We start from the raw sequence: 7,907 nt of genomic DNA, 5'->3' as shown, positions 1-7,907 counted from the left end.
AGAGCAGAAAGACCATATATTTGAGTTGAGAAGAAGGCGACATTAACTTGTTGCCTGGTGCAATTAGTCTCACTTACATTCAGAAAGAAGGGTCAATCCATCCTGACTTATATCAGTCACTGTTCCATGCTACTGGTGGTGATGTAAGGGTGTGGTGAACATTGTTTTGACACATTTTTATTACCAACTGACCATTCTTTAAAAACACAACGTACTTGAGTATTGTTGCTGAACACGTCGACCCCTTTATGACCGCGTTGAATCATTGTCTGATGGCTGCTTCCATCAGGATAACACACGATGCCACAAAGCTCAGATCATCTCAGACTGTTTTTGTTCACTGTACTCAAATGACCTTCATAGTCACCACATTTCATGCCAATAGAGCACATTTGAGATGTGGTGGAATTAAAAATTTGCACCACTGATGTGCGCCCAACAAATCTGCAGCAGCTGCTATTGTGTCAATATGGACCATAATCTCTGAGGATCTCTGATGTTTCCAGCACCTGTTGAATTCAAACTGTGTATTAATGCAGCACTGAAGACAAAAGAAGATCATTATGGTACTAATTATGGTACTGTCGCATTTAAGTCCTAATGGCTGAACTAATCTGCAACAGCTGAATTCTTGAGCTTTATCTGTCTTTATTTTTTGAGTTTTTGAGCTTAAAGTTGATGCAATGGGGTACCATGAATGTGCTGTCTATTTGAAGAGTTCTCAAAAGCTTTGAATTAACATAATTTCTTTGAATCAGACAAAACCTCGTGCTCTCAACATCTTCACCAACTAAACAGAGAACAGGACCACCGAGCGTCCATGGTTTGGAGTGGAGAGCTGTTCTGAGTGACTGGCTGATTACACAACACTGCTAATCAGTGTTGAAACATCTGTTAACACAAGGACACACTGGAAGCACAAACTGCTCAGAACAGACTAGTCAAACAAAGACAGAGTTCCAGATGATTATTCATGCTGCTACGCACACGAAAGAGTAACACTTTACACTGAAATGTTTCTATAATCAGAATCTTCGACTAGAAAGATCAAGACTCAAGGTTAACTCGATTAAATCAGATCGTAGTGTACATCCATTACTCAGGCCAAGGATGACACAACGGGCTCAGTATCCATACTAATTCACTACGTTAGGTTGCCTGCTTTGCAACACAAACACTATGATGCATTAAAAGTGCACAACTGAGGAGACAATAAACCAGTTCTCGAGTGAACCACCAGATGCTGCTGTCAGACAACATTTCAGCTTCATGTTGCTCACAGCTGCCTCTCCAAACCGACACATGTGCAGTCAAGGATACAGACCCTAAAACTGGAGTTTACTTTTGTCAACTTTTAGGGTATTTTGATTAGTTTCACTCTCTTCTTGGTAAGGTTTCTTCATTCAATAATTAAAATATATAATAGTCGTTGACGTTGACGTTGACTAGCAGGTCAACATATTATATGTAAAAATTAAATTCGCAGTTACACTATAGTACTTTGGTTTATCCTGATAACCGCAGCCATGTTTTCAATATAGAATAAACACCAATATGCCAGCACAAGGACTCCTTTCTCTTATTCATTCATGCAGTTTACCACTATCCTTTTTTAAAAGTCATTTTTAATCAAATATTGACTCTGCAGAAATGAATGGCCTTTAGAAAATTAAGGGACAAGGGGAGAAAATTCCATGCCAAGATTTCCTGGCCTCAAGTTTTCAGTAGGAAAACTCATTGAAAATGTCTCCTTTTGTCCCACTGGTGGACACGTGATGTTAAGAGTATTGCACCCCATTATCCTGATACCTTGACTCGATTCTCCCATAAGGTTTCCATGACAACTCAGCAGAAGGGTTGATGGAGAATGGGCAGAAGCAGATGATGTTTTTTTTTCCATACAGATTCTCTACGATCAAATTTGGAAAAAAAAGAAGAAGAAGCTCAAATTAAGGTGAAAGATTTAAGATAGATGGAACTACGAAGACCTGTGTGAATGTGACTGAGCTGAATGATATCCATAGAGACCCTCACAGATCTATTATTCAGTTAGTTTCTGTTTGGCACCGTGCCCTTTCAACACTTTCCCTCATCACTCGATAATAATGTATTGCTGCAGAGCGAACATGTCAGATGAAGCCACCTGCGCAGCTGCAGGGTGGGACAAATTTACATAATGTGTTTTTTTAAACAGCCCTTATAAGTCATAATAATTATGATTATTACAACTCCATTGCTTTCCTAAGTAAATCTAAAACATCAAAATGGTATTCACTTATTTCCATTAACATTAATAGATGTAAACTGTCAAAGAAATTTAATGAGAGTTTACAAATATGTATTTTGGGTTCAGGTGCACCCAAAAAATTAAAAAGCCATGAAAAAGTTCAATTCTTTGTTATGGAACGGCTTTGTGCAGACAGGAATAGGACCCAAGGTGCAGACACTCGGAGGCAAAACTTGAACTCAAAACAGCTTTAATGTTAAACTCAAATATAACATAACTGGAAATATCAAAATAAACTTACACCGGAAGACTGACAGAACACACAGCTAGATAAACGGTAGATCGTGACACGGACACAGAAACACAGGGCTTAAATACAGGCCAAATTTAGGCCATAATATTGATAATTATGGCCTAAAACTCAACTAATTTAATATTTGGGATACTGAATTAATTAATTTATTTATTTATTTTACTATTAATGCTATTTCAACACTGGATATTTGACTGGAACAGGAAAAGCTGCACAAGCATCACGGATGATCGCTTGAGAGGATTTTGAAGAAAAGTTGATTCAAGAACTTCGTAGAGCTTCACTTCTAGAGGTGAGGCTGGTCTCCGTGCAGTCACGGTGCTTCAGCTGTTGTATTCCTAATTTGAACCCACACTGCCAAAACCTGAAAAAAATCTATTAATACATTTCTACCTTTTTAGACACAATTCTGAAATCTTATCTAACCTGTTTGTAAAACTTCAAACACATTCTCACTCACTAAAACACAATTTTGCATAACAGTGTGTTCTTGCTTTATCCTTCAAGATGTCATTTTTTATACATGGCAACTTAAAATTGTTCACATTGTTCCGAGTCCACAGCCAGTGAGGATTAGTTAAGGCTGAATACTGGCAATTGATGGAAATACTCAGAGAGGCAGAAGAGAAAGTTATGGAAGATCAACGGCAATAATTACAGGATGAATTTAAATGAAGAATAAAGGAACGCTCACATGAAAGGATCTAGAAAGAATATTGTGATACTTATATACTTAATATGGATGCTACATCACCTTGTAAATATAAGAGAAATGTGGAAAAGGAGTATAAAAGTGGAGTTTATTTCTTTTCTTCCTTGATAATTGAGCTACACATCCCGAACACATTGTGTTAGATTATTTGGAGTAAGACGTCTTGTGAGTTTAGCTTAGGGGTTTGAGTTTAGAGCTTTAAAAATGTGGAGCAGTGGGAAAACTATAATTATCCTGTGCATCCTGTTTACAGCCTGCTATTAAAAAATACTGTGGATGTGTGGATGGTTTCCCTTCCTCTAACTGGAGTCCCTGAAAAGATCTTTCTGTTGATTAGAACTTCAGTTTTTACAACTCAGTTGTCAACTCACTTTCTTTTTATGCACACATGAAATCACAAGTTTCTGGCTTCAAATATTAAAAAAAAAGAGCTATGCATTAAGATTACTTTAAAGTGCCCTGGATAAAAGCTTCCCTCAAATATTGTTACACATAATCAAAATGTGAATGTCAAGAAAATGAAGAAACGTTTTTACTAATACAGTTTTCCTTGGAAAGCTGACATTCAAGTGCACTCTGACTGCTTTTAAGCACTCGCTTTCCTATCAAAAAGAAAAAGTGATCTCTAATGCTTCACTGTATGTAATAATAGAAAGCATTGTCTTGCTATTTACATTTAGATGGAAGATTTTTCTGCTCACGAGAACTTGTGTGATTAAAGTCTTTTAGCATAAATGTTACCTCCCCTTGGGTTGAAACACTTAAGCTATTTTTCACCCTGGCGTCATCTAAAGGTTGAATAAGCCACACGGACGAATGTGTGACATCCTTGTAAACTCATAAAATCCAGAAATTGATGGTTTTAGCATCTAAAGGAACGCTCATATTTTCTGTTTTTGCCTTGAGCTTCTGCTCACAATGGCAGCTGTTGACAACAGCACACGGATCAATACACACACACTGTATGTGTACATTATAGTGATTTGTGTAAACTGATGCAGCATGTAATTTACTGATAAGAATAGCTTACAAAGATTAAAAATGCAGTGAATGTAAATGTTTTTAGGGGATGCTGCTTTATCCTAATGGAAGCAGCCACAAAAACATTGTCACAAAGCGACTGACACAGTCAGTGCTGTTACCCAACTGCTTCAAGGTTCTGCATTCAGACAGGCTCTTCTGTATATCTTGATTATAACAAGCTTTTATTTGACTTAATGTTCGAAAAATATTCAATCTTGAGAAATTGTCAGATAAATGAGGGTTTTCAGAAAATACTTTTAAATGTTTGAGTTCTGCACCAAATGTTAGAAAAGGATAGAAGGTGTGAATGAAGCAGTGAGTTAGTTTCACTGCATTTTAAGAGAAACCAGCTACTCAACAGGACGTCGTCTTCATGCATGTTTTCTGAATTGAACACTAAACCTGAGTCACAACACTCAGGGGCTTTTAAATGAGTTGTAACCAAAATCAGATTGTTTGTTGGGATTTTTTTTATATAACTTTTTATTTATTAATTTACAGTATGAGAATACAAAACTTTAGGTCAGTATGGAAGACATACACATTCCCAACATTAGTATCTACTTACATCATGGTAATATTCAATTTTTCAGTACAAAGGGAGTACACAATCCATTTTTCCCAGAGCTTCTTGAATTTCTCAAGCTCAAGTCTAACGACAAAGGTAAGTCTTTCCATTCCAAAAATTTCTTCCACTATCCCATGCCATTGGGCCCGAGTTGGAGGGCCTGCCTTTAGCCATCTTCGGGTTATGGCCTTTCTGCTGCTAGTCAAAAGTATTTTCAATAAATGATTATCTTTATGTGGAAGTGCCTTAGGTAAATTGCCAAGATACAACGTATCAAATGAATAGTCTATTTTTATCCCGATTATTTTGTTTATCTCAATGGCCACCTCCCCCCAATATGGCTGGATCCTTGGGCAGGCCCAGAAGACATGAAAATGGTTTGCCATGGGGGTACCACAACCTCTCCAACATAGGCCCTGGCTCTGTGAGCCTGTTTGCCGAGCTGTGAGTTTAGGAGTGATAAAGAATCTCACAACATTTTTCCAACCAAACTCTCTTAAGGACCTTGAATTTGCAGTGGTAGCCTGAGACTCACATACTCCCCACCAGCTGTCCTCTGATATTTGTGAGCCAGATGTTGGGATTTTTAATGACAATTGAACGAAAGATTGCTGCTACTCCTCCTCATCAACCTGTGTTTTGCATTCTTAATTCTGCAACCAAGTTTAAAAGTGTAATAAGCGTAAAACAAATTGAACCACATCTTGATTGCTTGTGAAATTATTTAGAAATCCAACACTTCCTCAAAGACTAAATGTTTCATCATTCACATTTATTCGTCTTTTTTTGATTCTGCGTTACTCGTCGGGCCAAATTTGCTCTTTGCTTGGACGAGGACGCCAACACAGGACAACAAAGACAGATAAAAGACTAAAATCCCAAAAGTAAATCCGTGCTAGAATACAGAGGAGGTCTGACAGCATGAAAAATACTGGCAAGGCGCAAAAGTCACACACAAAACAAAAAAAAAGACAAAAGGAAAAAAACAAGCAATACAAACTTGAAGTTGGCTGAAAAGGTTTGCTGTAAGAAATGAGAAAACAATCCAGCAATGAAATAAATGGAAGTAGGAGTACGTACACCCACTGGTCCTCTTCCTCTGCACATCCTCAAGCCATCTCCTTGATCCCCGTCTTAGTCCCTGAAAGCAAAGAAGGTGATGTCAGTTAAACATGATGTCCTGCACAAATTCTTTGCAATAGCCGAACTACAGCTGCATTTCATGTTCTCTAAAGTGATCATGACATTTTTATAATATATTTGTGTGTTTGTATTTTTTAAGTACACTAAAATCATACAGTTCATCATTTTAAAATAAAGGAGTTGTCTTCCCATCATGCTCTGTGTACACTATCAAATGTACACCTGCGAGCCTCGTTTCCTGTCTGCAAGATGCATTTTAGAAACTGAGACATCAGCATCATGTTGTAGTGAAATTGATTTCTGGTTGACGGGCAGGACGATGGAGAAGAGAAGGAGGCACAAATTAGAGAAACGCTATAGGTGAGTAATTAGCCGATGGTGGAAGGAGAAGTGAAAGCAATAAAGCAAGTTAATTTCAAACCGTCTCAGACAGCTGGAGGGAAGCTGCAGAAAAACGTGCAAGAACGAATCAGCTCTGGCGTGTCTTGTTTTAGTTAAACACATTTATACATACGTGAGCGTCGATGTCCAAAGTGGGGTAGATTACATCTCACTCAATAAGACCAGGCTTTCCCCGGAATGATTTCCAGTTATTAATGTACACCACATCATTTGCGGGACACCACACAGGCAGCCATTGACTGAATGTCAACATGTGACTGTACATGCCACCACCGGATGTCACTGGAAAAGCTGAGTGGCAAGCAGCCCTGTATCACAGAATGAAAATCATTGCAATTAGTATAACGAGCATCTGTTCCTGAGTCATTAAGTGTCACGAGGGCAAAGACTAGGAATGCCACAAGAGTGTGGCAAAGGCTGTAGCCAAGGGGTTGATATTCATGCATGGCCCATCGCTTTAGTGAACATGCTGGACAGGAGGAAAGACAAAAGAGAAACACAAAGCTAATGTGGTGGGCTGCTCTTCTGGGAGAAAACTGTATTCATGCTAGTTGCATAGGTAGTGCTTAAGGGTTTGAGGTGAGGGCTGAGGCCTGTCTTCTCCCTGAAATGCTTCCAGTGGTAGTGAGTCAATATAAATAGCTCTGGAAAGGAATTTGTCTCAGCTTTAGGGGCAGTTTTGTCTGACAAGCTCATTTAAAAATGCGTCATTAGGGGAGTTTTGAAAAATGATTTGGGGTGGCTCATTATTCCAGACAAGCTCTGCTGAAAGTGTCGAGAAGTAATGGTTAGCAATGGTGCCAATGACAGGGGGAGGAAGCAAGGTCCGCATCATGTGGTCGAAGCAGGAAGAAAAGTCTCATAGTGATTTGAGCAAAGAGACTGGACCTACAGCTGCTGTGGATCAAAGACGAGGACACGAGAGGCTACTGGGTAGACGCTTACTGGAGGAGAACAACAGCTATACTTAGGCAGGTTAAGATGGAGAAGTGGCTGAGGTCTGCCACCCTGGGTATTTGGAGTGTGACGGGGAACATTTTCAGAGTCTGAAATATCTGTTTCCACTCATTCCTGATTCAGATGGCAGATCAGACTGTGACAAAGCTGGTCAGGAAATCCGAACGCAGAAGACAGGAACTGATGAACGAGTTCAAGCCAATCATGGTTTATTTACAAATGCTGGTAGCTGGGGTTGAACGTGCCGACTGAGGGGAGAGGCTTGAGCCAGGGAGGGGAGCCAGGCAATCTGGGATTTTTTGTGGTAGGGAAACCAAGCTGAGAGCAAGCCCAGAAATCTGGAAACAGCAGGTGGAAGTGGAGGCTGTAGTCACGCTTAGAAAAGAAAAAGAAGTGGAATCGGCAAGTTAAACATAAGATTTAAAAACAACATCTACTGACTATGAGAGAGAACAACAAGGAAAGATCTTTAATTTTTAACCATTGACAATGAGCAACTGATTTGACATCCACATTGAGGACACACAAAACAGGAACACAAAAGAGAAAAAGGATAATGGGC

The sequence above is a fragment of the Neolamprologus brichardi genome, chromosome 9 (assembly GCF_056152115.1).
Source record: "Neolamprologus brichardi isolate AB-2024 chromosome 9, ASM5615211v1, whole genome shotgun sequence".
In the NCBI taxonomy this organism is placed as follows: Eukaryota; Metazoa; Chordata; class Actinopteri; order Cichliformes; family Cichlidae; genus Neolamprologus; species Neolamprologus brichardi.
The sequence above is the reverse complement of the archived record's forward strand: the minus strand, read 5'-3'. Positions refer to the sequence as shown.